At 49.9% G+C, this 27,132-nt stretch overlaps 1 protein-coding gene across 5 annotated transcripts in view; it reads left to right on the plus strand.

Annotated features, from left to right (window-relative positions):
- Window positions 1–27,132, plus strand: part of PPFIBP2 (PTPRF interacting protein, binding protein 2 (liprin beta 2)) — a 158,991-nt gene that overhangs the window by 5,443 nt on the left and 126,416 nt on the right. The window lies entirely within an intron of this gene.

Raw genomic sequence — 27,132 nt, forward strand, 5'->3', positions numbered from 1 at the left:
AGTCAAACTTGCAAGCCTCTTGGTTCTTTTGAGTTATGTAGCTGGGTCTGACAAGTTTCTAATTCATCTTGTTTTGAGTGTGTGTGTATTTTACTGAGACCAAAGTGTGTGCATGAGCCTGCTCACTCATGCTAAAGTATCAGTGACAGCCCTAGATTGCAGACTGGAGATTTGAGTTGTCCCTGTCTCTGAAACAGCTTATTCAGAGTTGAGTGGGTGGCAGGCCTACTAACAAACCTCCAGGAAGAGGTTGTCAAGCCAGATGAGGCTATGGGGAACTGATCCTGTCACAGCCACTCCCTCACCTTCAGGGCTGTGCTCTTGAACACCTCTGTTTCCTCCCAGGATGAGGACAGGTGTAGGCAAGGAAGTAACCCAAATCCCAGGATTGCTCTGCTGGCTCAGGGACACCAGTGTCTGCTGGTCGCTGGGCATTTTTGGTGGGCATAGTCAGAACCCCCACCCAGACCCCAGCTAAAGACATAAATCCACAGTGCCTTGTGAGCATGGTTGGAATGGCCCACTCAGTTGTGGCTGGGCAGGGAGCACTCTGACCAGGAGAACCATTCCTATGACTGCACTGGGGTGTCCTAAGAGGTCTTCTGAGCAAACGTCTCCCAACTGCTCCTGATAGAAAGGTCCAGAGAGCCCACCAGAAGGAACTCCTTGTGTTGACAGTATGTGTGTGTATATGAGAGAGAGAGAGAGACAGAGTTGTGTAGGAGCCAGGGGATCTGCTGTAGGGACTGAGGGAGCAAAGAAGGGCAAAGCCACAGCTCAGGTTTGGAAGACCAAGAACAGGTTACTTTTGTTCCTTGCATGCACACGTGACAACTCCTCTCTTAGGGCAACTGTTTCCTTCCCGCAACAGGCTGTGTTTCCCCAAATCAGAGGTTTCTGCATGAACAGCTAGCTTGACACTGAACTGCTTCCTGGATGAAACAGAGCTGTATGTAGACTGGCCTCAGAAAGCTGCCTCCAGAGGGAAGACAGAGAGGAACTTCTGGCTTTGGTGGGTTTTACAAAGGGCTAGTCTCCTGAGGCGGGCAGTGTTATTCCCATTTATGCGAGGGGAACAGGTGCCAGGGAAGGAAAGTGTGTGAGTGTAAATTTCCAGAATATTCAATTTAATTTATTGTCCAAACTGGGACACAAGCGAAAGAAGGAGGCAGATGCTGAGCTGGATGGGATCCTGGGATGACCAGACTGTCTCAGGCATCCTGGGATGTGTGGTCTCAAACTCCAAATTCAGTAAATAACTGGGAGAGGGGCTGGGGGAATGAGGGTTAGTGTAGGGCGGGGGTGGGGAGAAGTTAGAATTCAAATTCGGGTGAGAAAGGAGGATTCTTTTAATTCAACATTTTACCAAAGCAAAGGAGTAGTTCTTGGCTCTGACACCTGACCTCGGCTGCTTGTCATGAGAAAGTTTTATTACATAAGCTCTTCCCGCAACCAGCCAAGACATCTGGTTCTTCAGTGCAATGCCGCTCTCCCGGTAACAGCAGACACCACTGCCCTGTGCGGCCAGCTAGGTTTTCACTGCGTGGCTCACTGGAGCTGCACAAAGCCTCTGACAGAGGTGTTGCCCTGCTGCTGGAGATGAGGAAACTGATTCTTCACCCACCCCCCAGACAAGGGTATGGCGGGCGGTGGGTGTCTGCCACCCTGGGGACTTGGCTTATCTTGTCTCTGAGGGCTCTGCCAGCTCAGACAGTCCTTCATTTAAATCCTGGCTCTTCTCAGACCTGCTGTTGTTCCTTTGAGCCAGTCTCTCCCTCTCTGAGCTTGAAATTCCTCACCTGTCATATGGGAACAATAATAGGTCGGTTTCATTTGGATGTTGTGAGATGATGACATGTATTAAATGTTGGCTACAGTGTTTGGCTCATCATAAGTACTAAGTGGCATTATTAGCCTCCTTGGCTCAGGAAGCCTGGCAAATCGACTCTGTCAAGAGGAGTGGGTTCCATCACTCAGAGGGTTTATAATGAAATTTCAGGGGGCAAGTAGTATAGTCTGGGCCTCCAGGTGTAACTCCTACAGTGGAGGTGAGCAGGAGGTCCAGGAGGCAAGAGTCCATGGCAGGGTGAGGGGACAGGCTGATTGCTGATGGCCAGTCACCAGCGTGCGGGACAAGGACAACAAACAGAGCTCAGAGCTCAAACCAGCTCGATGGGACGTGGCGGGGTAAAGGCAAAGTCCTGCCCTTAGGCTCCCAAAATCAATTCGTGCATTTTCTATCCAGCCTCGTAGAAAAGCCCACAGAACTTGGCTTAGCTTGGCTGCATTAATAGAAGTCCTGGCTTTAGACCTTGCTGGGGAGGGGGTCGTCCTATTTTTCCCTGAAGTGGCCAAGGCAGACCACACCTAGAGGTGGTACCCTGGGCACCACTCTTTGGGAGCAGGTAGAAGAGAGCCCCTTACTGCATCAAAACTGGAATCCCTGACTTGTAAGTCCTATAAGGTCCTGGGACAAACAGAAAATACAAGGGTTGTGACTGTGAATTTCAGCTGCCATCTCTGTGTTGCCCAGAGGGCAGGACTGAGGAGTCACGGTGGTGACGGTACAGAGGACTACAGAAGAGGCAGGTTTCAATTTGACATGATGTAAGAAATTCCAAATAACTCAGTCTTCTCTCTAGGGCCAGGTGACTGTTTTAGAGCATGTATTGAAATCTACCTGTAGAGGGTTTTGTCCAGCCAGTATTGACTAGAGAGGAATTCATAAAATAACAGAGGAGGCAGACTTTGCTGTAAAGTTGGTTGTTGTTGTTGTTGCTAAGTCACTTCAGTCGTGTCCGACTCTGTGTGACCCCATAGACGGCAGCCCACCAGGCTCCTCCGTCTCTGGGATTCTCCAGGCAAGAACACTGGAGTGGGTTGCCATTTCCTTCTCCAATGCATGAAAGTGAAACGTGAAAGGGAAGTCGCTCAGTAAAGTTGGAGGTCTTCCTAAAAGTGCTGTACGGTCTGGAGGGATGAATGGTGTCTTCTGAGCAGAGAAGCAGTGACTTGCAGCCAGTGTAGGTGGTGGGGAGCCAGGGTGGTAGGCTGGGGAAGGGTGGCCGTGAAGCTGTGAAGAAGCTTCTCCATAGGCTGAAGGTCACAGGCTGAAGTCCCACCCAGTGCAAGAGTTGAGAGACTGGAAAGGCTCTGAGGATGTGCCTTTGTGGGCTGAACTTTCGAGGCCATGATCCCAATGTGATTGCACTGCGTGTATTTCCTGCTGATGCCTTGGCCTGACCACCCAGCTGGGGCACAAAGGCTCTTACAGACTCATGGGCCTTCCTTGAAGGTTTTGAGAACCCAGAGTCCTGGTACCTGGAGGACCAGGGCCACGTGGTCTGAGACACTGAGCTCATAGCATCCTAGAGGGAACGGCGGGTGTAGAAGGGAGAGGTCCAGGAGGGCGGTGGGCACAGCCCCGGGAATTCTGACCGACTGTCTGCAGCCTGGGCCACAGAGCCAGCTCCCAGCCCCGAGAGGAGGCGGGGAAGGGCTGTGGGCAGCAGGGCCTTCTTCACGTAGGCTGAGGTTTTGGGTGGGACATGAGGTGGGACGATGGAGAGTGCTGTGGTTAAGCAACGTGGATGCCTGACAGGCACACAGTCCCAGCCAGGGTGGCAGGGAGGGGAGCCTGGTAAGGCTGGTAGGAGGCCAAGGAAGCCCCCAAATGAGCATTGTCCCACTGGATCTAGGAAAACTCTTTTAGATGCAGAGATGGGACATAATTCCTAAGTATCCTAGAGTCAATAGACTTGTGACCTCATTTATTATTTCAGTCATTTTTTATGATTTTTTTTTTAAATCATCTTCCATGTGGAAAACTGTTATGGTGGGAACACAAGATGAGTAAGAACATGTCCCCCGCCTGGATGGAATTTAAGGAATGTACCCCCCACTCCAAGTAGACAGTAATAACCTCAAAGAAAGCACAATGGATGCTCAAGAGAAAAGAGAGGTTGGGGCACCTGGCTTGCCAAGGAGAGGGCATTTGAGGTGTGTCTTGAAGGAAGGTTGAACCAGAGACACCCCTTTCTATGGAGGTATGGGGGCGCATTTCTAGCAGAGGGAAAGGCGATGTACAAAGAAAGGCATGGATGGTGACTTAAGGGGCATGTGTGGAAAACAGCCAGTGGTTTGGTTTGGCTAGAGCTGGAGGAGCGAGGGAGGTTAGTGAGGGATCCGGGGACTAGAGACTGTCATTTACTAAGCATGCAGCGTGCATCAGGTGGGCTCACTTACATCTCGCAGGAGCCTGTCAGGGCTCTAGCTGAGGAGGACACTGACTCAGGGTAAGTGACTTTCCCACGGTTCCCTGGCTGACGAGTGGCTGAAATAAGACTGATGCCCAGTGTACCTGATCCTCAAACCCGTGATCTTTCCGCTGTATTGTGCCACCTCATTGAGAGTTCAGATTATTCAGTCTTAGGTTTATCAGGAAGATCAGCTCTTCATGTTGAGGCAGGAAGGTGGTCAGACGGCATTAGCCTGTTAGAAGCACTTGGCGGACAGGGCCAGGTTGACGTGATGTATACTGGCTCCAACGTAATATATGCACACGCTTGCATGCCCACACACATTTATAAACTAAATCTCTAAAATAACAGGAGGTTGCACAGTAGTACATTGTGTCACAGAAACTGATGTTTCCTGAGCGCCATTGGCACTTGCTGATTTCCTGGCTGAATTCCTCTATTTTCTCTCCCACTCAAAATATAATCCAAGATAAGCCAAAATCTTTTCTAATTTATACAAAAAGATTCTTGACTTTAGCTGCCTTATCATTAGTAACAGGTTCCGTATACCCCACCTGTTAGGACCCCTATGGTGTCGGCTGTCAAGGGATGTTAAGCAAGATGGTAGGTTGGAAGAGTGGGGTGAGGGTGAGAGAGAAACCTGGGTGGTAGCCTAGGTGGAGGTGTGGAGGTGGAGAGGGAGAGGAGACTATTCTGGAAGCGTTTGCTGGGAGCCTGCCTGTGCAGGGGTGTGAGTGGGCACTGGGATACCTGCGTGAAGGGAGAGCATTGTTCGCATTGTTCCCCTAGTGTCGTGTTCAGGGTCTCAGCAGCTGGGTGCTGCTGGTGGCTGCCTGCTGCAATTGGGAGTTCTTTCTTCTCCTGTGTCCTGTGGAGTCTGCCGTCCTCACTGCTGATCAATCAGGCTTACACAGGGCCGCTTTTGTTCAGTTCAGCCTCCCTCCTGGAGCTGAGAACCCAGACCCAGCCCTGGCAGCCACACCCAGCTTTTGTCCTCAGGGCAGTCCTGGAGTCCTTCAGGCTTCTAATCAGAAGGCTTCCCTCAGCCCAGGGAGGAAGCCAGAGAAGACTGCTTAAGAAGGCTGATGTGCTAAGGAGGGTGTACGTGGGCTGCAGTGTCTTGGGATCTCGCGTTAACAGGGCACTTAAGGGGGGACAGTGCTCTACCTTCATGTCCTGTCTGCTCATCCTGAACACTTGGGAAACTGTTAGGGGCTGCTCCAGGGTCACAAATCCAGGCCTCACATGTCATGATTACTTACATTTCAAAGAAAAGTTTACTTTTAATTTTTTTGGCCATACCGTGCAGTTTGCAGGGTCTCGGTTCTCAGACCAGGGATTGAACCTGGGTCCCAGCAGTGAAAGCCTGGAATCCTAACCACTAGGCCACCAGGGAACTCTTGAAAGAGAATTTCAAATAAGCCTGGTTACAATCAAGCGAGGAATGGCATTCCCAAGAGGATTCTACAGGCCACACGAAGCACGCGTCTCATTGCATCCCTGTCACACACGTGTATGGAAACTGTTCATAATGGAAACTGGGAGTGTTGCCTGTTTGACTCTAGGTGTCTGTGCGAGTGTGATGTCCACTGGGAGCAATCGTGGGCCTCTCTGGGACACCAATACAAGTTGGCTGTCTCCTTGCAAGGCCATTTCAGTGCCCGGGGCTGGGGACCTCCAGCTCCACGGATATGGTCAGGATTTGGTCTTTCCTTTTCTCGACCCCTGGAATTCAGCCTCCGTGTTTGGGATCCCCAAGTCCATCTCCCCAGCTGTGACTTCTCTGGCAGGTGCCTGCCTCCAGACGGCCCTTGAGCATCGTACACTCTGCCTCTCCCCCTGCCTAAGCTAAGTGCTCGGTGGGACTGGCAGAATGGCTGAGGACGGCGCCGAGGTGCCGTAAGAGTGAGCATGTCATCAATAGGAATCTTACCTTCTGAAGGCCTTGCTAGAGAGACTAGAAAGCCCAGAGCATGTACGCTACGTTGTACCCCAGGGTCCCCCTAATTAATTGCAGGCTGGCCTCAGGAGATTTGGCAGTTTCTTAAAGGGAGTCAATGTTGCATATGTATTTTTTCTGGATCCCAACATTTAAGCCCTGCTACGGAGTCTTGGCTAACAGAACAGTGCAGTGGGGAGACGGTCTCCAAGAGGGGCCAGGCTCTGAGCCATGTGGTCGACTCTCTGCCCACTCCTAACCCTCTGACCAGCCCTGTGTGAGACAGATGGTAATACCTCCAGTATACAGTGACCTAGAGGTTAATCTGTGTTACCCAAGGTCAGAAACTAGCCCAGCTCTAAGTAGTAGAGCCAGGATTGAACCCCAGGTCAGTCTGACTCCAAAGCCTGGACTCTTGCATTGTGCTCTGCTCCTTCAGGTGAAGGAGGAAGGAGCCACAGAGACCTGGAGCCCGTATTGGGCTGGGCGCTGGGCCTCTAGTGTCAGGACTGCCTTCCCCTTCTGTGGCCACTTTACAACACACAAGCTTCCACACCTTCCACTTTGAGACCGAGGAACTTTTCGGGTGTCTCCCATGGGGAAGTAATGGCCCTGCTTGATGGAAAAGAACGGTGGAGAAAGATGGAAGAGAGGCCCCCTGGAGCTCTTATAGGTGCTCCCACTCCCCTGCCATCAGACTGACAGACTGCCAGGAGCCAGACCTCATGGATGCCCAGGGAGGCGACACCTCGTGCAGGGCAGTCCCCAGCCCGCTGGCCTGTGAGTGTGTGTGCAAATAGGGGATTCCTGGATCGCTTTTCTTAGGAAAGTCCCTGAGCCACTCTGGCCTAAGTGCCCTTAAGGGAGGGAAATGATCTGAGTGGCAAGTGTCTTGTGATTGGTGAGCTGAGGTTAAGGGGACTGGCTTAGCCCCTCCCTTCACCCATCAAACGCTGGATTGTTGAATTGCCTTGAAGTGAAGAGGGCTGGGCTTAGGACTCGTGGCTCCTTGAATGCAGCTTGACAGCTGGTCAAGCTGTGAGGTCTTTGGGTTTCCTACCTACAACATACCAATGGCCTCAGTGAATGGTCTTCATCCCCAGGCATGACTTGACTCAGAGCTGACTTACAAAGAAAAGAGAGAAAGGACTGCTAGAAACTGTCCTTACCTGGATGTTGTTTAAGGTCTGGAGATGCAAAGCCATCTCTCTTAGACTGAGAGGGAAGAGAAAACCAGTGGATGAGAACAGAAACCCTTGTCTCTGGAGAGGAGACTGCCTTCTTCCCATAGCTTTGCCCAGCATGCTTCCCAGATCAGATGGGGGCGTGTGTTATGTACCCAAGATCAGATGGGGGAATGTGTCAGTTTGTTAGGGCTGCCTTAACAAAATAACCACAGACTAACTGGGTTAAGCAAGAGAACTTTTTCTTCTCGTGATTCTGGAAGCTAGGAGTCCAAGATCAAGGAGTCGGCAAGATTGGTCTCTTCCGAGGCCACACTCTTTGGATTGTGAATGGTCATCTCCTCCGTGTGTCTTCATGAGGTCTTCCCTCCATATCCGTCTGTGTCCTTATAAGGACACAGTCATATTGGATTAGGGCTCACCCTAATCATCTCATTTTAACTTAATTACCCCTTTAGAGATCTTATTTCTAAATACAGTCACATTCTGAGATCCTAGGGGTTAGGACTTGAACATCTGAGTTTGGGAGAGGGGGGCACAATCCAGGGTGTCCCCAATAACAGGGTGTTTCCCAGATTCTCAGGGAACAAGGCCAGGTGTCATGATGAGGGTTGGAGAGGCATCACTGCCAATTCTGCCAAGGGACCAGAAGAGGCAGGTAGACTCAGCCCAGCTAGTGGAGGAAGTGTGATTGGCTTCATCCAAAGGCTCAGCCCAGAACAGTCTAGGCCAGACTATTCCCTATATTCTCTCTGGCAGCAGTGGGTTCTGCATGGTGTCTTCACCCAATTTCCATGCCCCCTCAGACCTCCAGGGAAGACAGAGTTGCTAATCCTCCACTAACACTCTAGCTGGGCCTACAGAGAGAGCCCCCTTCTCCGCTAACCGAGGCAGGAGCCAGGCTGTTGCTGGTGCACACATCTTGTCTTTAAGGGAATCTTTGGTTGTCTCCTACTGGTTTAAACTTTTTTATATACAAAAGGAAAGCTATTGCATTGTTTCAAAACTAAACTCTTTAACACATGTTGAAATGAAGGTTCAAAATACAGAATAAATGTTGATTAATTCAATTAGTATTTACCAGGAGCCTGCCAAAATTCTGGGGCCTGTGCTCCTCCCCAGGCAGCTTGGGAGGCTTGTAGGAGGTAGCTGGCTGAAGGCGAAAGTTATGCACGAGGCCCCGAAACTCTAGATGATAGAGAAAACTTGCCAGTTCAGATCTGTTTATTTCCTTGTTGCTTAGCACTCTCAAATAATAGAATCAAGAGAAATGCCTGGTTTTATCATCCATTAAGGGAAGTTACATCTTCTCCCATTGGTGCTTTGTGACTATAATTGCATTCATCAGTTAGCTCACGCCAACACCAACCATGGCCAGGTTCCTCTTATGGCACAGCTGCTTTCGCCTCTGAGTATCAGACCACAAAGAGAGGGGCTTCAGGTGTGGTGAAAGTATGGAAGTGGATACTGGTTGTGGTTCTCTGAGGAGACAAGTGAATAGCACATCCTCCTTGCTCTCAAGCATCTTAATTTGGAAGGAGAGCCAGATATATTGAGAAATCACATAAATAGAGCTGGAAGGGAGACGATAAAGGGGAGTGCAGGTGTGTCAGGAGCAGAGTGGAGGCAGTTAACACCTTGGGGCCCTGGCGGAGGGGTGTCAGGAAAGGCTTCTTCAGGTTGGTGCATTTGTATAAAGACTTAGAATGGGTGAGTTTTGAAAGTACAGATGGAGAAAAGCATCCCAAACAGAGGAAATAGAGAAACAGGAAAACCATTCTGTATTGAGGGAGTAGGAAGTGACTGAGAGGCGGCTCAGTGGTAAAGAATCCTCCTGCCAATGCAGGAGATGCAGGTTTGATCCCTGGATCTGGGAAGATCCCCTGGAGAAGGAAATGGCAACCCAGTCCAGTATTCTTGCCAGGAAAATCCCATGGGTTGGACGGACCACAGTCCCTGGGGTTGCAAAAGAGTCGGACATGACTGACTAACAACAGCAGGTGATGGAGAGCACGGTGAGAAGTGGAGCTGAGGAGGCGGGTCTTTCCCGAGAACTTTGATGGCAGAGCTTCAGCATGCAGCTTTGTTCTGAAACCGTGGAGAGCCATGAGGGGCTGAGAGCAGAGGAGGAATGTCAGGAGCTTCGGGAAACTTACCTTGCTTTCTCTGGGAAAGATGGGTTGAAGAAGGGTGAACTAGAAGCAGGAAGTTGAGGGAAACAGCTTTGGAAATCAAGACGAGAGACAGTGAGGGTCTGGACGGTGGTGGGTGAGAGTTTGCTCAGATGTGAGGACTTTCAGCGAGGCTGAACGGCTCTGCAGAAGGAGCACTGTCTGCATTGTCAGGAACTTAGGTTCATATCTCAATTCTGTTGATAACCTGCAAAGGAAGGTAGAATCTGGTGTCACTCTCTGGAAAAGTCTAGATCCCTAAGTGGTGGATTAAAGAAATAAGCAAACTTGTGTTGTTTTTTAAAAGGCTTCAAACATACATACAAGTGGAAGGAATAGTTTAATGAATCTGCTTACCCAGAACCCAGCTTCCACACTAACTTCTCACTGGTTCTGTTTTTTTATGGGGTGATCTTTGAGATAACGCTTTTGAAAGTATTCAAGCTGAGTCTGCATTGCAGCATGTCTCTGAATCTGTCTACCATCAGGTCCAGGTGGTGAAATGACTTGATGTCCATTTGTTCTTCCCAGGGCCTAAAGTTGTGTGCACGTGTGTGTGTGTGTCCATTTTCTCTGCCATGAGAGGAACCGAGAGGGTAGCTGCCTTTGGACGGTGTGTGCTGGGGCTGAGGAAACACCCCCCCACCCCACCCGCCACCAGAGGCTCCTGTCAGTGGGGTAGAGTTCTGTCTGCCCCGGGGACAGGTGGGTGTGGACGGGGAGAGGACAGAGGTGAGGATGATGTGGAGGTTGGTGTGCTGGGTCAGACACCCTCATCTTCCATTCATCCGAGGCTCCTTGTGGCCTGGGGTCTGATTCATGCTGACTAGACTGACAGGGCTGGGCTATAAACCAGACACCAACAGACGTATTTACTTTGGCCAATATCATCCAGTGGCTACTACAAATGCCTGTTTTCCCACACCACCTTCCTGGCATGACCACAGCTGGGAAAGTGAATTGCAAGGTCATCTGCAGGTGGCTGGGGAGCCAGGCTCCCAGAGAGAAGGCACCCTGTGGATGGGGGCATGTCACCCCAGGCTGCCACAGGGCTGCCTTGTAGTGATCACTGCTCGTACCCCCAGAGATGGTGTATCTGTGCCACAGACCCACCCTGACCAGTCCTTCTGTGGGCACTGTTGCTTCATTCTTCACTGAAAGTGACCCTGGTTGTCAGAGTGCAGGTGTGTGTGGTAAGTGTACCACTTAAATGCCCTCAGAGTTTGGCATTAATTGAAAAATAAGACCAAGAGTCAGACAAGTGGAGACCAAGATATCAGTTCCAGGGCTAATAAAGGTGTTTAGAGAATGTGGCTAATAGCACTCTCAGTGTATCCTTTTTTTTTTTTAATGTTAGTTTATTTGTTCATTTTTGGCTGTGCTGGGTCTTTGTTGCTGTGTGGGGCAGGGTGGGAGCTGCTCTTCATTGCGAGTGCAGGCTCTAGGGCATACAGGTTTCAGTAGCTGTGGCACACGGGCTTAGTTGCTCCGCAGCATGTGGGATCTCCCTGGACCACTTCCCTCTGGCAAGGCAGCCCTGGAAACAGAGGGAAGGATAAGCCTGGGCTGCACGGCTCAGTTCCCTCTCGCATTCCCACCAACCAGATACTCAGTTGCCCTCAGTGAAAACGATCAGGATAGACAGACTGGCACGGTCCTCCCACTGGCTGTCCCCAGTGGCAACACGAAATGGAAACGGAATGAAGGTGTGAGCATGTGCTCTGGGTCTCAGCAGAAGTTCTCTTGCACAGGTAATGGTAGGAATGCTATCTTAGAGGAAGGAGACTCATGGACCTTAAAAAATTAGTCCTGTTGGACAGACTGGAGAAAGGACCTTTAGCTTGAGGGGACAACATGAAAAGGCATGGCAAAATGAGAGTGCTCTCCTGTGGCTGGAGTATCAGGAATTCAGAAAGATGTAGTTGGAAGTGACCAGGTTTGGAAAAGAAGTGCTGCAGAATGATTAAGAACATGACCTTGGAGGGAACTCTGGCAGTCCAGTGGATAGGACTCTGTGCTTCCAGTACAGAGGGTGCAGGTTCCGTCCCTGGTTGGGGAACTAAGATCCTGCATACCACATGTCACGGCCAAAAAAAAAAAAGAAAATGACCTTGGGATCAGACTGCCTGGGTTCACATCCCATTTCATCTACTCCCTGGTTGTGTGATTCTCCCATCGTGGTTAGTGTCTCCAAGCTTCAGTTTCCTTGTCTATAAAATTTGGAGAGTAACAGTTCTGACTATTGAGATAGGAAATAACATACACTTGCTTAACTCAAAGCAGGGTGGGTGCTCAACAAATGGCAGCCATTATTATTACTGTCCTATGTCTAGGATAATTTGGGATCAGGCTTGGATGCCAGACTGCGGAGCTTGGACTGTCATGGGAGAGGCCAGGTATTGCTCAGGTGAGAGGAGGCCCTTCAGTGTCTAGTTCTGAATACCTGAACCCCAGCTGGAGTGGGAAGGTTGAGACCGAGAAGCACACCCTTCAGAGAGCGAGGCCCAGGGACGTGGCCTCTGTGTGAAGGTGCGGGAGGTGGAGGAGAACCCCAAGAAGTTCAGGGTATGCAGTTCCAGGAGGCTTGGAGCTCTCAAGTCGGGGCAGGACCATGCTGAGTGTTTCCGATCATGCTGAATCTCAGGGACTGCTAAAATGTAGCCAGAAAGCTGGTGAGTCTTTGGGTATTTGGGTCTGGAGCATATAGGAACATTCTAGTGTTATATGAGTTATAACCACGGAGATGGAATATGGTCTGTCCAAGGGGGAAACCATAGAAGGAAACAAGAATCAGCCCTCTCACCCGTGCAGTGAGAGTAGCTGAAGTGCAGGGCATTCAGTGAAGGAAGGACCCCGAGAACACTTGTTCCCAAATGCCAGAGGAGGAGAGTCCCTGGGGTTTACCAAGGAAGGCAATCCCAGCTGATGCTGACTGATCACTGGTCTCATTTAACCTTCACGACTACCTTTGAGGAAGTACTTTGAGGAAGTACCAGAGAGCAGGCATCCTACCCTAGGACTTGTGCATAGCCAGTGAGGGTAGGGAGCGGGTATTCTGACCCAGGCAGTCTGGTTCTCCAGCTTGTGCTTTAAACTCACCCTGCACGTGCTGCCCCTCAGGGAAATCAGAACTGAAAAAGCTCTGATGAGAGAGCCCTTCAGGTGTGAAAGTGGAAATCTCATCAAGGAGGGAGTGGGAGGTGAGCTCTTTGGCAGAGAAGGAGCATGAAATGGTAGCTGTGGGATGCGGGCCCAAGGAAGTGTTTTAGGGTGGCAGAGGCTTTGATGTCTGTAGGGTTTAGGAGGAAAGAGCAGAAGCGGGGTAGAGAGGGAATAATTAAATAATAAAAAGCCCAGAGAGGGAATAATTAAGAGGTTGGGCCTCAGGGGTGACAGATTAGGGGGTCAGAGGGGACGCAGGGGAGGTTTGAGGTGGAAAGGGAATTGAGGGATCCCTTTCCTAAAGATGCATGGGCATTTGCTCAAGAGGAGTCTGAGAGGAAGGAAGTTCGAGGTTAAAGATTGGGTACAAGAGTGTCTGATGGAGCTATATGCGTGGTTTCATGTCGGTGAGCAGGAGGAAGGGGAGACACCTGCTCTCCAGCTCACTCTGCCTTTCTGACCACGACTCGTCCTGACTCCTCCCGACCGATCCCCCCTCATGTCTGGGAGGCAGAGTGAACCCTGGAGCAGGTTTGGTGCAGCTGGGGGTGTGGGAGGAGAGAGGCAGGCAGAGATTTAGGGGATGGTCCTGTATGCTGACTGCAAACGGCCCGGAATAAGAGGCCTCCATCCTCTCTGTCCAAATGAGGATGTGGTGAAAGGGGAAGGTGAGTCAGAGAAGCGGGGAGAGTGTTGGAGGATTCCTGAGGCGGGGAAGGGGAGGGAACAGGCTGTCACAGCCTGGTTTACTCCGGGAGGAGGCTTCCATTGAGCCCTGAGAGCTTCTCTGAGAAGGACCCTTCCCCCAGGTCCTTGCTTTCATTGTTGTTGTTCAGTCACTCAGTCGTGTCCAACTCTTTGTGACCCCATGGACTACAGCACACCAGGCTCCCCTGTCCTTCACTATCTCCCAGGCCTTGCTCAAGTTCATATCCATTAAGTCGGTGATACCATCCAACCATCTCGTCCTCTGTCATCCGCTTCTCCTCTTGCCCTCAATCTTTCCCAGCGTTAGGGTCTTTTCCAATGAGTTGGCCTTTCGCATCAGGTGGTCAAAGTATTGGAGCTTCAGTTTCAGCATCAGTCCTTCCAGTGAATATTCAGGGTTGATTTCCTTTAGGATTGACTGGTTTGATGATCTCCTTGCTGTCCAAGGGACTTTCAGGAGTCTTTTCCAGCACCATAATTCAAAAGCATCAATTCTTCGGTGCTAAGTCTTCTTTATGGTCCAACTCTTACAGGCATACATGACTACTGGAAAAACCATAGCTTTGACTATACGCACCTTTGTCAGCAAAATGATGTCTCTACGTTTTAATACACTCTCTAGGTTTGTCATAGCTTTTCTCCCAAGGAGCAAGTGTCTTTTAATTTCACGGCTGCAGTTACCATCTGCAGTGATTTTTGGAGCCCAAGAAAATAAAATCTGTCACTATTTCAATTGTTTCCCCATCTATTTGCCATGAAGTGATGGGACCATATGCCATGATCTTCGTTTTTTTAATGTTGAGTTTTAAGCCAGCTTTTTCATTCTCCTTTTTCACTCTCATCAAGAGGTTCTTTAGTTCCTCTTCGCTTTCTGCCATTTAGGGTGGTGTCATCTGCATATCTGAGGTTATTGATATTTCTCCCAGCATTCTTGATTCCAGCTTGTGCTTTATCCAGCCTGACATTTTGCATGATGTACTCTGCATATGAGTTAAATAAGCAGGATTGCAATATACAGTCTTGGTGTACTCCTTTCCTTGCTTCTGCATTATTGCTGGAGAAGAACAGGCAGCTTCTAGGTAGCTCCTGTCAGTGGTTCCCCGTGTCTGATGGATAAAGGCCAAGTTCTAAGGGTGAGATCCTGTGAGAGGCCCTTCACAGGCTAGTCCTGGGCTCATTTGCTGCCACTCTTTCCCAGTTGTTCTCTGGCCACACGGAGCTCTATGTATACCCACCTCTCCCCATACCTTGAGAGTATGCTCTTTAGTCTTGCAATGTATTTGCACCAATGCCTGCAGTCCACCTGGAGAAATCTCACTTCCTCCATGAAGCCTTCTAGGATTTCCCACATTGCACTGGTCCTTCCTTCCTCCTGCTGCTGCCCTGCTCTGACTCTGCTGAACTTCCCTCTCCCAGGAGCACACCTCCTGCTGTGTTGTTGCTTTGTGTGTGTGTGTCTGTCTGTCTTTCTCCCTGGAAATCCCCAGGGTCTCCATGGTGCCAGGCACCCAGGAGCTTCCACTTGGATGTTGATCAGCTTGAATGAATGGATGACAAGGTGAACCTCATTGTCCATAAGATGCTCAGGAAATGGCTGATTTTCGCAATTCCACTTTTCTGAAACTAATACAAACTTACTTGTTGAGCTAGTGACATTGGAGAATTGACATCTCACAGTTAATTGCCATCTGAACTTAATTTTAGAGAGGATGGGAATTTCAGGGAAATGATGTTTTTCTTTTCACAAAAGCATACCATGGCTGCTTTAAAATTAGACCATTAATTTATGAATTTCTGAAGTCTAAGCTGGCAAAAGACAAGATTTGTTAGCTTTGGCTCACAGATCCTAGATAGAGGCCAAATTCTACACGAAGCCTTCATAGTCTAATTGACATGGATGAGAGATGAAAGATTCGTGGTCTGGGGGAGAGAAATCACAGTCTTAAATTCACTATTTTTTTTCCTCTCATAGCATCTACCACAGTGTTTCACTGATGAAAGCGGGGGAAATAGTATTTGTTAAATAGATAATCCAAAAGAAATAATATATTGATTTGCGAGGGGGTCGTACATTTTTATGAGAACTGTTTTCTGTCTGTCTTTTCTCAGGTAAGATACTGTCTTGTAACAGAGTTGGAGGCGGGCAATGGGCAGAGTCCCCATGAAGAATCGCAGAGCAGTGATTAGTCTCATGTTTATAGCGGTTTGAGCTCTTCTGGTTTGGACATGGAAACCAACTTGGCCATCTTCCAGCTCTTTAACTGCATTGAGCAAATCAGCAGGTTAGGGCAGTATGGCTGGGAGAGCAGATGCGGACTTAGGTGAAAAACAGGATCTTGCGGGTAAACTTCAGCTGTGGGACCTTGGCGCTGTTTTAATATCTTTGTATCTCAGGTGCCTCTTTTGTTGGTGGGGCTGATAACTGTACTACATCCCTCACAGGATTCTATATTACCAAGAAGATTAAATGAGATAATGACGACAAAATCTATTTACAGGGGCTGTTGCCTCTGTAAGAGGGAGGGAGGAAACCCTCTGTGACCTTCGAGACAGGTGGCTTTTACAGCTAGATGGAGACTGCACTAGCGTGGTGGGAACTGCCATCATTTGATGGACGGTGGCTGGCCAGCTGTGGGGCTCACCACGGTCTCAGTTACATCTTCCAGTGGGGGAGATGTTTGTTGTCTGGTCTGGTCCTTCACATCCCAGCCTTGATGGGGACACCCTCAGACAGACTCTTCTGAGACTCGGCAGGAAGGAGAAGAACCTCCCATCCCGACTTCTCTGGGTGGCTGTAGTGAGGATACGGATGTACTTGTCGTAAGCACAGTGTTGAGGAGCAAACTGATGGGGGGCTTGGTGATGCTCTGCCCCCTGGACACTGTCCAGCTCCCCATCCCACTCCTCCCAAAAGCTCAGATTCCTGCCTCATCACCTGGTCTCCCAATTCCTCTCCTTGATGGAGCACCTGTATCCTTTGTCCTTTGAGATCTGCCCAAGCCATTCGTTAACAGGCTCACTTTAAGGCCCATGGCCTTGATCCCTGGGATTGCTGTGGCCTCTTTACACAATAATAAATCCTTGAATTGGGGGAAAAGACCAGCTTGGGGGCGGAAAGTCAAGAGCAGAAAATGGGAAGTGAGAACAGTCAGGCAGGTAAAGCAGAAGCAGTGAAGGAAACTCAATGTCGGCTCTCCCTGTCCCTTAGCCTGGACGTCTGCTGTGCTGTCTGGGTGTGAGCCCGACAACCTCGCACCTTCTCACACCCATTTCCCAACCAGGCCCCTTGCTCCTCCTTGTGGGTGGGGCTTGTGTCTCATGCTCCTGTCTTTGGGGTGGCGTTTCTCTGAAGAAGCCTGCCATTCCAAGGAAGAGAAGCATGCCAGTCCTGCATCTGGGGAACAGCTAAGCCGAGGGGAGTCAGACTCTGGTGTCTGGAGGTGAGGTTCAGTACCCGGTGCTGTTCGTTCCTTTCTTCAGAGAATAGTGTTCAGCTTTGGGACTGAATCCCCTATGACGCATTGGTGGAAGAGCTGTTTGGGATCATGCAGCCCTATTTAAAGGGCTGTGGTTTGGTGAGAAGGGTGAGTGCTTTTGGGGTAAATGCTAAGTGGAAGCATCTGGGTTCAGACGTGCCAAAGGAGGCTGTTGGAGGAGCAGTGACGTGACAGGAGCTGGGCAGGGCTTTAAATGGAAGGGCCAGAAAGCAAAAGGACTCCTTCCTGTGGGTTCAGCAGATCCGGGCTCCAGCACAGATATTCTTAGGGATCTTTTGGAACTCGCCCAACAGGGAGTGGCTGGGAATGCCCAGCGCACATAACTCACTAACCTGGTACAGCAGGAAAAAGACACCAGGCAAGAAATATTGCATCTGTCCATTGTTGCCACCTTGCAACTCCAGCCTGCACCTAGGTTTTGGACCCTTCGGTGAGTCTGAGGGATCTTGGCACCCACTGGGCTCAGCTTAACTGTGTCACTAATCTGAACAGTCTGATCTGGGATGTTTAGGTGGGAATGAGAAGCCTTGTGTGTGAAAAACATTTCTGCAGCCAAAAGCTTTAAACAAATGCTTGTTATTAGAGTGACTGATACCATGATTAGATGAGGACAAGTTAAACATGCTTGTTCACCTTAAGTGACATTCTTTTATTTTCTCCTGTGCAGTTTTTCTTAGGCTGTTTAAGCTTCTATTCATTGACAAAAGAAATCAAGGCTCCACCTCTTTGCTTTTATTAGACTCAGAAAGGCAGTCACCAATTCTGATGGTAGCTTTCTCAGTATCCAGGTCCCTCTACCCTGCTCTAACTCCTCTGGAGCGTCCTGACAGGATGTCTCTCTGTGTCTGCCTCCTCTGTCCTGGTGGAAAAATAATGGCCGTGGCCTCGTCCTTGGGTCCTGATACTGCGTAGGTGTCTGTGGGCCCTGCCATGGCCCTGCAGCCAGGTGTGATGGTTTTCTGCACCATCAGGCCCGTCACCTTGTGGACAAAGACCTCAAGGCTGGACAGGACCTCAGCCGGCCTCAGGGTCCCGTGTGCAGACTTGCCTGCCATCCCTGGAGCCTCTCAGCTTCCAGTCAAGACTGCTGCTGCTGCTGCTAAGTCGCTTCAGTCGTGTTCAACTCTGTGCGACCCCCATAGGCGGCACCCCACCAGGCTCCCCCATCCCTGGGATTCTCCAGGCAAGAACACTGGAGTGGGTTGCCATTTCCTTCTCCAACGCATGAAAGTGAAAAGTGAAAGTGAAGTCACTCAGTCCTGTCAGACTCTTCGCGACCCTATGGACTGCAGCCTACCAGGCTCCTCTGTCCATGGGATTTTCCAGGCAAGAGTACTGGAGTAGGTTGCCATTGCCTTCTCCGCCAGTCAAGACTAGTGACCTTTATTCTTCCATTTTTTCCCTTCTGGAATGGGAATGTCTATCCTGTCCCTGTCCAGCTGTATTTTGGAAGGAGACAACTTGTTTCACTGATACACAGACAGAAAGGAATTTTGCTCCTGGTCAGCCTCCAGCTGCCTTCCTCAGACAAATGTGTGGTTCTCTTCATCCATCCAACAAGTGTAGCTGACTGGCTGCTATGGGCCAGGTGCTGGGCCCCACTCTGGGCTCAGAGACATGGCTCTGCCCACTAGGAGCTACTGCTTAGACAAAGGACCCCACATGGCTAGTGCTCTAGAGAGTTCTATGAGGGAGTGTGGCATGAGCAAGGAGAGGGGAACCGAGCCTGGGCAGTCACTTCTATCTGTGGGAAGAAGAGGATCCTGGAATCAGTGATGCTGGAATTGGGCCTTGAAAGAGGAGAGAGAATGGAGCAGGTGGGAAGGGGGTCTTGGCCAAAAACATTGCATCCTGAGCAAGCCTTAAAGGCAGTAGGGGTAAAACCAGTTTGGCTGTTGTATCTAAGGAATTTTAACTGCTGTGGTTGTAAATTCTCACCCAGTTATATGCAAAGGGCTTCCACATGCATTGTCTCATGGAATGTCCACAATCCTACCACATGTATGTTTCCACCTACATTTTGTAATAGGGAAATAAGCTCAGTGTGCTAGGAACTTGTCCAAGGTCTGGCCCCTGTTGGAAAAAAAGTGGCTTCAAACGGAAGCCTGGCTACAGAGCACACACTCGACTATCTCCTGGGTCCTTAACTTCCTCTCTGGGTGGTTTCCTGGGTGACAGGAAGCAGGTGAATTATTGTACAAGAGCTGAGGTTCTATGGTTAGATTTGTGCAAGACCCAATGTGGAGGATGAGTTGGGCATGGGTTTTCCTGCAGGCAGGAAAACCAGCCAGGAAGCCATTGCAGCCATTCTGATGGGAGACGATGGGGCCTGAAGCCAGACAGATGAGGATGAGAGGACAGATCAGAGAGTGGGTGAGGAAGGAGACTTTACTGGGCACGGTGACCAACTGGATATGGGTGAGGGACAGGAAGGCTAGGGCTGACCCCTGGGTTTCTGGCTTGGAGACTGTGGTGGCATCACTGAGGTGGTTTGGGGAAGACCCTATGTATTGGGGCCTGCTGACTGTGAGGCCAAGAAGGAGGGAGGTGGGTGTCAGGTGTGGGGAAAGGGGTGGGCCACCTGCTGCCACTCCTCCTCCAAGCCCCCACAACCTTCCAGGCTTTAGTTTCCTGCTGTTTTATGTTTGTTGTTCAGTTGCTAAGTCGTGTCCGACTCTTTGCAACCCCATGGACTATAGTCTGCCAGGCTCAGCTGTCCATGGGATTTCCCAGGCCAGGAGGGGGGATGCTCTCAGGGGCCCAGTCACAAGGAAGGCTTGCAGGGAGATGGCTGTGCACAGCTGCTCTCGGCCTTTTCCTGCAAGATCAAAGATGGGGTGATCACATTTAGGTGAGCAGGTTAAGCATGGTGCATTTTGTAAGCCTGTAAGGCCTGTGCTTGCCCAGCTTCAAGACCAAAGAAAGAGCCCAGAGTCAATAATAGAGATACAAACATGAGTAGTTTAACAGAGTTGCTTACATGTCTGAAGCAAGGTCCTGGAGCGACTCCCTACCCTGTACAGCAGACAGCAGGCAGGACATGGTGGCAGTCTTTGCTCCCGGGAGAAAGAGATTACTAATTATAGGGGGAATTGATGTCAGGTGGGCTCATTAGTTACCGGGAAACCACTAGAGGGACACGCCCCTCACCAGCCCTTTGATACACTATCATTACCTGGGGCAAGTATGCAGGAAGGTCAGTCATGTACTTAAGATAAGGGTGAAGCAAGCACTGGTTGGGCAGAGGATGTACAGAGAGCAAGAGAACAGCCATCTCAAGTGACCTGACTGTACACAGGGTTTTCTGGAAGAGTTGGCTCAAAGAGAAGATGGAAAGTTAACCAGCATGGGCATAAAAGCTGGAAAGCTCCTGGATTCAGACAGTTAATGCTTAGAATCTGCCTGCTAATGGTAAGACATTGGTTGGGATGGGGCTGAGGTTTGCCATGGTGTATGATGGACACGTAGAGCTGCAGCTGAGTAGGTTGAATCAATTTGGTAAGAATCATAATTCTACCCTGGCTGGTGGTGGGACCCTGAAACTCTCCACAAGCAGTTGAGTGCCCGGTTGGGAGCTGTGTTTGCATTCCATCAACTTTGGTCAGTCTCAGGATCACCTGAGCCTCTTGCGCCATTAACTCTCCAGGTGCTTCTAACACGAAGGTTTGAGGAGCGTTGAGTCAGTGAGCCTGCAGTGCAGGGCGAGTGGAGAGGCTGTCTGGAGGCAGGGCAGTCAGTCAGGCTCTTGCCGTCCAGGGTGTGGTAAGGCCGGGGCAGGTGAGGTTGTGGAGCAGGTGAGGTCCCCCCCAGCGAGTCGCTGGAGAGAAGATGGCCTCTGGGCTGACTCAGCAGCACGTGGCACCCCTGGTTTTGTCCTCGGCTGCTAACTTTTCACATGGTTTATGCTGCACCCCTGTCTCAGTTCTCCTGGCTGTTCCTCCTCCGTCCCTTTCATTGATTCTCCTCCCTGACAGCACATTTGGAGTGTTTCAAAGAGTCCTGGAGCCTCTTTTTTTTTTTGGTCTTACACTATTTTTTAAGTTACTTCCTGTGGTTGTTCAAATACTGCCTTTATGCAAATGGTTCCCAGAATATCTCCAGTCTAGATTTCTCCAAATATCTTGAATTTCCAAATGGCTACTGTACTCAGCATCTCTCTCTAGGTGTCCCTGGGCATCTTAAACTGAATATTTCCAAAACCAACCTCCTAATTTCACACCCTTCCCACCCCACCCTCTCCAGCATTGTTGCTCCCACAGTTCTCCCCACTCTCCCAGAAGCTCAGGGCAAAAGCCTGGGGTTTCACTTTCTCCTGCCCACACCCAGCCTATCAGTAGAGCTTACAAGCTTTGTCCTCAACATATATTAAGGATCAGAACATCTACCACAAGCATTCTGGTCCAAGCTACCTTTATCTCTTGCCTAGTTTTCTTGTGTTCACTGCTGCACCCCTCCCCACCTCTTCACCCCGCTACCCCCAGTTCAAGCAGCAGCCAAAATAATCCTTTTAAAAGGTAAGTTAGACCCTCCTGTGCTCAAAGCCCTCTACTAGGTGGGTTCCTGCCTCAAAGGAAAAGTGGAAGGAAGGGAGGAAAAATGGGGCGAATCCTCAGACACTTTGCTTTATCTGTCTGTAAAGGGGGAGAATAATTCCTAAGTGGCACGTGGGGATTAACTGAGAGAATGTTGGATAAACTCTCAGCAGGCAGCTACAGACACTTGCCTGATATACAGTAGCTACAAGGAGAAATGAGTACCCAGTAATCAATCAAATCTCGACTCTGTGCCAGGCACACCACACACGTTATCTCTTTTAATCCTTCTGATTGTTTTTTTTTTTAATCACTACTATATATATGCACAATGTGAAGGCTCAAATAATTGTATACGATTTGTTAAAGTGGCCATCTCCCCATCTGCACACCCCTATTGCTCTTCCTGAGATGGAGCCACTTCAAACTCTTAGTATTTTTATCCATAATACTAGAAAAAATGCTTGTTCTGCTACTTTATTCTTTTTTCAGTTGTCATTATCTGGTGACTTCTGAATTCCCACCCTGGAAGACGAATCAGCTGTCCCTCCAATCTTGCTCCCATCACTCACAAGCACTTTTCCATCCCCACATCCATCAGTGCCATTTCTGTTAAATCCATGTATATGCGGTGTTTTGTTGCAAGGACAAATGTTATTTTTGGTTTTCTCGGAGTTCTTTTGTCATTGCTTGGTTTGCATTTTCTTATCATGAAATTAAATTCTTCAACTTTATAAATTTCTTAAGCTGTTTAGATGCATTAGATATTCCGTTAATTTCTTATTACTGAAGAAGTCTTTCAGAGCTTTTGGAAGCCCTCCCACATGGACCCACTGCCCTTTCCTGCTTGCTGCATAGCTATTGCCCTGGCATCTCCCTTGTGTCCCTTATCACATTCTCCATGTCCTTGTGGGCTTATGTCTTTCAAAATAAATTCCTCTACTATTGTTTCAGTGGTAGCTAAATTAGATGTTTGACTTCAATCTCCTGTATTTTTCTGAGCTCTGTCTCTTGTTTACTTTTGCCCATAACAATGGTGTCAGTTTTATACTGATTTTATAGATGAGACAGTTGAGGCTCAGAGAAGTTAAGTAATCTGCCTAAAGGCCCACAGTCATCATGCAGCAGAGCCCAGGTTTTAACTCAAGACTGTCAGGCTATAAACCCTACGTTCTTTCTTATTTGTCCTTTAAAAAAGAACCTTAATCTTGGTTGATATGGGATATGATAGAAAATGTAGGCACTGCCATCAGCTGTCTTTGTATATCATCCTCCATCTTTATTGTTGTTATTTTTTTTATGCTAAAAATGGCTTCTTGCTCTATTATCCCAAAGATAGAAGTTTCCCATATACTTTTAAGAAGCTGTCTTCTCAGCTTAGGAATAAAAACAGATATTCCTTTAAATGACCATTTGAAGAGCCAGCCGCTGTGGTTTATGGATGACCAGTAAATTGTGGGGAAAGTCTCCGGTTTGTGGCAACAAACCACAAAGTATGTGGTGATACTTCTTTACCACCTGTTGGCCGCTGAGGGCCGGAGAGGTCTGAGATGGATCTGAGTTCAGTGGTGGTGGATTCTTGGCTGAGGGTTCCTCCCCGGGTCTTGCTTTGTACAGGAATGCTGGGGCGCGTCTGTCTGCTGCTGTGAGGAGTCAGCAGATCCTGGAGGGACCAGGACTGGAGACCTATTCCTGATTCCTCCAGCCAGGACACTCTGAGCCTGCCCAAAACACTTGGCATCTCTAACCACCTTTACTGAGAGAAAAGTGGTTTACTAAATGGAATGGCAGCTTGCATTTCAGCCTGGATGGAGACAAGTTAAGATTTACTTGCTCAAGCCTTACCTTAGTCAGCTGTTCCTGCCTACTTCTGATCCTCCTTTGCTGAACACAAAGGTAGTTAATACCGTATCTAAGTAACTGCCTTAGAGGCCACCAGGCGTTGGGTGGCTAATTGTGGCTCATTTTCTAAATGTCACCTAACCCTGCCCCTTATTCAAGTTCAAAGTGCCAAACAGCCCTCTGTGTGGTGCAGATCACTTGACTCTGGTACCTATCACAGCTGGACTCACAGCTGCACGGTGGTTTCCTCCCTGGCTGGTAGCAGAGGGGAGGGTCTGTTGAAGGGAGCCCAACATCAGGCACCATGACAGGTAGGAGGATGACAGCATCTAGAGAGGCCTGTGGGGGAAGAGAAGGATGCATGAGCAATGGACCACACCTTTCCTTAAACAACATTCCTTACCTTATCTCTGCAGCTCGGTGTGAGCCAGTTTCTTGGTGTGAGAAGACTGCCAGCTCGTCAGGGTCAAATGCAGGGCTCTGTTAATAGTCCAAGTATCCAGAGAGAAAACAGCTTTTGGCCGGTTTAGCTACTGTCAGTAGACAGTAGACGGTGTTAAGAGCACCATGTCCTCCTCTGCCTGCACCTCTCTTTCTTGGGCTTGTGGCAGTGCCTTCAAGTCCTCAGGGCACACCATCAGTTCCTCTGCCTGAGTGGCTGCCGCAGCCTGCTCTCACGGGTGGCGAACGAGATTTCACTTCCCCTCCCCACCACCTGCTTGGGGGCTGTCCTGGATCCTGCTCTCTTTCCCAGCCCTGGGGTTGTTGCCTTTCCCGGTGAGCCCTCATCACCTTGCTTCTCTGCGGAGTCATCCTCGCAGGCAGCTGCTGGTGCTCTGTGCACTTAACCTCCACATCCCTGACGAACCCAGGTTCCTGGGGAGGTGCTGTGTCACTGTGGGGGTGAACAGACACACTGAGTTCAGCTGGATGACACGTTTGCTTCTGAGACCCCCAATTCCTTGAGAGCAGGGACTGTCCCAGGGTGCGTTACTGATGGGGAGCTCCAAACTGGTGAGGGGAGAAAATGGCTGAGGCTGCCAGAAAGGGAATGGTTGGCAAACGGAATCATGGCTTCCCTGTTCAATCAGAGTGTCCGTGTTCACAGATGGGCCTGGAGACGTCACTCCTGTGGTGTGTTTGGCCCTTCAGTGGTTCCCCCAGTACCTCACACCACTGACTCCTCAAGGGGCTGGCAGAGCCTGCTCTCCCTGCATCCTGCCATCACCTTAGACCCAGGACTGAGCTCATCAGTTGCCCAAAGCAGGTTCCGGCTCCTGAGCACTCCCAGTCTTACTGGCCCAGGTTCTGGACCGTAAAGATGATACACCTTTGACTCATGTTTCACTTGTTGCCAGCTCCCACGGGTCCACCCAACTTGCCATCTGCCAAGTACACACTCATCCTTAGGCAGAGGGCCTGTGGGTCGTTTTTATGGCCCTTCTGTTGCAGGTGTCCTAAAGGGCTCGGCACTTTCTAACTGACCTCTCACCTTGCACCCCAGGACTAAGACCCCCAGTGGAGCCAGTCTACTGAAATACAAGGTCCTTCTCTTAAAAAAATCTCTATCAAGTTTACACCTGAGGCCACTTGAGCTGCCCAGCACGCATCCAGATCACTGATGCTGTGGGTGTGATTCCCAAGCTGCTCTTGTTGAATTGCGCGAGTCACGCTTACGTAAATCCCGTGGAGGGCTTTGACTCACAGTGAGCAGCTGGGTGCTCCTGTATAATCTCGCCAACCGTTTTGACGTTTGCCACCTACATCTTGTCTTTACACGCTTCCTTCCCTTTCACACACTGCCCCTCTCTGCCTGGAATCACCCTTATCTGCTGAGAAAGTTCCTCCTCAGCCCTTATGGGCCAGGGAAACTACATGCCAGCCTCTATCAGCATACCTCACATTGCATCCTAATTATTCCTAATTCTGTCTTCTCCACTACACTGCGTGGTCTGAGGGAATAGGGTTGAGGTCTGATTCATCAATGTCCCCTCCACACCAGTGCCCAGCACAGCAGGGTTTAAGCAGTGTTGGCCATACAGCTCTATCATTTATTCACAACTATTTACTCTTAAGTTTCCTTGGGCCAGTCACTCTGCTGGGCACACAGCGGTGAACAAAGCAGACAGGGTCGCCAGCTTCCAGGCAGAAGGTTTGCAAGGCCAGTCAGCGAGGAAGCATAGATGGATGAGACACTTTGGAACTGCTGTGCTGCCAAGGGGCTGCTTCAGATGCAGGTGTGCAAGGAAGGCGTCTCTGAGAAGAGACTTCAGAGCTGAGGCCTGAAGGATGAGGCTGGATCAGCCGTGCAGAGACCCGGGAAGGTGATCTCAGGGCAGAGGAATGGTAGGTGCAGTTTCAGGGGAGGCAGAGGGGCTCGGAGTGCTGGGGGAGTGGACAGGGCCTGAGGCTGCCAAAGCAGGGAGGTCAGAGGGGCAGGCCTTGTGGGGTTGTCCCGGCCAGATACTGCCGAGCTGCTTCTGCAGGTCATGGTATGGACTTTGGATTTCTTCCTGGGAGTGGTTGGGGAGGCCTTGGAGGGTAGGATGGGTTTCACTCATGTACTGTCTGTATGGCTAAGCAGGTGAAGGTGCAGAAACTGGCCCTCTTCTTTCCTTCCTTTTCCTGCTGCCTCTTCTCCAACCCCCACCCCCCAGCCTCACTTCCACTCAGACCCTGAGACCTACACTCGTGTGTGCTCTGAGCCACCTGGCTGCTCCTTGCTGCAGCCTGCCTGGCTCCTGCCACGGCCCCAAGGTGCCAGGGAGGCTCCCACCTCCTCCACGAGCCCCCATTCTCACTCCCCTGAGCTGACTGCACCCTGGTTCTTGCATTTCTGTCCCTTTTTGGCCTTTGCCCCTGTGACTCAGAGCCCTCCCCCTCCCCCCTCCAACTTGCTTACCTTGCTTTGCTGTGCCTACCTCCCCCACAGGGCCAGCCTCTTGGACATACCTAGGTTCCCCCTCCCTAAACCTGACCCACTTTAAAGTCCCTCATCCTGTGAACTATCCTGGCACAAATATGTCATTTAAAAACGGCTGTTTATTGGAACTTCCCTGGTGGCTCAATGTTTATTGAGCCCTTACTACATGGAAGGCCTGCATTTTTAATGAAATGTTAATTACTCATTTAACTGTGACATCAACTCTATGAGTTTGGTACTGTCACCCTCCCCACTTTACAGAAAAGGATACTGAGGTTCAGAGATCACACAGGAAATGGCAGAGCCAGCTTTGAACCCAGAGTATTTGACTGTTTCTGCCTGGTGCCATTCAGCATGGTTCTTTGTGGTCTGGACATCCTTATCCACACCCTCTCCAAACCACTTGCCTATGGTTGCTCACGTTCCTCTCTTCACTCTGAAGATGTAACTCTGTGGGGGAAAGGAGCAACAGATCTCCTGTTGCCTGACCTGCTCTATCCACCCTTGGATCTGGGAGCCCTGCCTCTGTTCTCCACAGCACTTATGCCCATTGGGCACACATGTGGGCTCTGCTGAATGAGCAGACAAACAATAGCACCTGCCTCCAGTTTACAGATGCGAATTAAATCTCAGAATTACAACTGCTCTTGTAAGTCTCTGCCTGACACCCAGGGAGAGGGTGGGAAGTAAGAAAAATGAGACGAGGCTGCAGGAAGACAGTCTAGCTTAAAGACCTTGCTGAGAGGCAGAGTTGTGTGCAGATGGAACCAATTGCCACCTCTCTCATTAGAAGGGAGGCCCAGCATCAGGGAAATGGCTAGACAGTGTATTTTTGGAGAAATTCTTCCGTGCTGAGAAGATGGGATTCTGCGCCTTGAATGGTCCTGGGTGGAGTAGGAAGGACTAAAATGGTAA

Source organism: Bison bison, unplaced genomic scaffold, assembly GCF_000754665.1.
Source record: "Bison bison bison isolate TAMUID 2011002044 unplaced genomic scaffold, Bison_UMD1.0 scf7180017864503, whole genome shotgun sequence".
Lineage (NCBI taxonomy): Eukaryota > Metazoa > Chordata > Mammalia > Artiodactyla > Bovidae > Bison > Bison bison.